The following is a 3,208-nucleotide window of genomic DNA, read 5'->3' on the forward strand; positions in this document are numbered from 1 at the left end:
TATTTGTTGAACCTATTTGCAGCCCATATGAGAGTTTGGATCTTTCCCAGTCCCATGGTGGCACAGGATCACATTGAAACAAAGTGTAGAAAGAAAAGCAATTAAATACATACATATAAACCAACATTCATATTCTCCCCACCTAAAGTTTAAAAATTAAACTTTGTTTGTTATCCCTTTCTGATTTTTTTAAGATATAAAATTTTACAAATGAATGTCTTTCTTAAACATTACACCACTCTCATTGTTCAACTCCTATGCATCTTTCCAGAGGTAATTACTACTATGAATTGATATATAAATTTTTATTTCTTCTTCTTTTTTTAGTCAATACTGTATTTCTGATATTATTTATGTTCTGGACCCAATTTCCAATGTATATGTGGGAGATTTCCCCCAAAATACCAAGCAACTTGCTTCAACTCAGTTCGGACATCATCTGCCAGAGATAACCTCAGATTCCACTGAGAAGGGCTCAGCCCCACCAGATTGCCCTCCACTTCAGAGGCCAATTGCAAACCCAGGTTGTTACCTCTGCTTTTGACTGACTGGCTGTAAATCAGAGGCTCCTATGACCCTCTCTTTAAGTTCCATTAATTTGCTAAAGGTGTTCATAGAACTCCAGATATCTATTTATTCACTAGGTTATGGTTTGTTACATAGGATATTAAAGGATACAAATCAACAGCCAGATAAAGAGATACCGAGGGCAAGGTCTCAAGTAAAGGAGCTTCTGTCCTAGGGAAGTTTGGGCCCAGCACAGTGGTACGTAGGTGGGTTCTGGTTCTCCAGTCTGGAAGCTCTGCAAACCCTCTCCTTTTGGGTTTTTATGGAAGCTTCATTACGTGAGCATGATTGATTAAATCATTGGCCATTGATGATTGATTCAATCTCCAGCCCCTCTTCGCCCCCTGGAAATCGGAGGGTGGGACTGAAACTTCCAATCCTCTATTCACGGTTGGTTCCCCTGGCAACCAGCCTCCAACTTTAGGTGCTTTCCAAAAGTTGCCTCATTAACATCAGCTCAGTTGTGACTGAAATGGGCTTTTTATGAATAACATCCATTTCACCTTTATGGCTCTGAAGTGATTTCCGTAACTGAGGACAAGAGAGCAAATATTATAAAAACAGATGCTCCCATTGCTCTATGGCTGAGGAAATTCCAAGCGTTTTGGGAACGGTGAGCCAGGAACTCTGGATGAAGCCTAAATATATGAGAAATATATTTTGGTGCCTGAATGACCAAATACATATTTCTTATGAATCACAATATTACAGATATTTATCTCTATTAATGCCTGAAGATCTAGTTCATTACCGGAGCTCTGTGTATCGATCCATTTTTAACAACTGTAAGGTTTCACCTGTTTATACCATGATTGACCTAATACATGTTGTTAAGCATGTTAAATATATCCAAGTTTTTTGTTTGCTTGTTCGTTTGTTTTCTGGGGAAATGTTGCAATAATGATGCCACAAAGAGCCTTGTATTCATTTCTGCATGTTTTTTAGGGTATATACCCAGAAGTGAAAGTGCTGGTTAATGGAAAATGCTTTTTTTTAATGTGGTATATATTCTATATGGACATATGTATAAAATAAATGTATATATTAAGTCATAAAGTAGTAAAAGTAGCCACTGCCTAGAATAAAAGAATTTTCCGGTATGTTAGAAGTTCCATTACACCACCATTCCAAAACACACACATCGACCATTAAAGATATGACCATTATCTTGGTTTGTGTTAAATTTTCCCTTTATTTTATGTTATTTTATTTTTTTGCATTTTGTCACCTATGTATGTGGCTTATTAAGAATGGGAAATATATAATTTCCTATTTCATAAGATTATTTTGAGGACTAAATGACTTTTATGATGCACTTAAATAGCTTCTGTATATATAAATACTGTACAAGTGTTATTTGTGGTTTTGTTGTTGTTAATGTTATTATTATGATTATTTAACCTGTCTCCCTATGCACCGTGTCATTTCTCTAGGGCGTTTATGCATGCAATATCTGGACTGTAGGACATTCAAGCGTATTCAACTATACCAGCTAATATAAAACTGTTGGCCCAAAATGCTCGCAGCAATTTGTATTCTCACCACCAATAGACAAGAGTATGCCTCGTCCCATTTCCTCACAGTACTCGATGTTGCAGTGTTTTCATATTTGCAGACTGACGGTATTAAAGGGTATTTCATGGGTGTTTAATTTGCGCTTTCCTGATGAGATGTGTAACTCTCTTTTCTTTCATATGTTCATTGGTTGTTTGGATTTACTCTTTTGTCAAGAACCTCTAAGTTCTTGAACAATTTTGTTGTTTGTCTTATTATTGAAGCATGAAAGTTTTTTGTGTATTTTGGATATGAATCTTTTGTCAGTTTAAGGGTTGCAAATAACCTATCTGAGTTTTTGTCTGGTGTTTTCATACTCTTTAAGGGGACATTTCCTGAATGTTAGATCTTTAATTTCAGTGCATTTGAATTTATCATTCTTTTTCGCCCTTTTTGTGTTTTGTGTAAAAAGTACCTCACTAACGTATTCTCTGATATTGTCTTTGAAATGTTGGATAGTTTTGTTTTCATATTTGGATCCATCACTGGTGGACTTTTGTGTGTGCTGTAAGGTAGGAATTCAATTTCATAGCCCCTACTTCAAAGGGTGGAGCTGGGGATTAAATGCCTTAATACATCAAAGTCCTTGTAATAGAACTTTGTTCAATGTAATACTCAATATTTTTTAACTATTATAATGACTATTGATTTCTATCTTACCTTCCTGGGGCCTTCTGTGTTCTGAATGGGTGGAATATTGGCCTTTTATCTTCTTTCCCATTTCCATCAGTTTTCACCAGATTTTAAGGCTTTCCTCCATAGTTGTGCTGCATATCTAGGAGCCAAGGTCTACTCTGTGCCTGGAGCCAGACAGCATGACACGAAAATAAATCTGAAGCCTCCCTTAGGAAATTTGAGAGTGAAATTGTTTTAAGATGTGATGTCATGAGAAGTATCAAGTGAAATAGTGAATCCGTAATTGGTTTTAACTAAATTTTCTTTCCTATATGATGTAATATATTTTTAATGCCATAAAAGTTTAATGTAAACTTTTGATTTATTTTTTATTGGGTTTTCTTATAGGATCACAGTAATTTCCAGACTTAGATACATTGCTCTAGCATATTTTCATCCTAATATTTCAAAG

This window comes from Equus asinus, chromosome 7 (genome assembly GCF_041296235.1).
Source record: "Equus asinus isolate D_3611 breed Donkey chromosome 7, EquAss-T2T_v2, whole genome shotgun sequence".
NCBI lineage: Eukaryota > Metazoa > Chordata > Mammalia > Perissodactyla > Equidae > Equus > Equus asinus.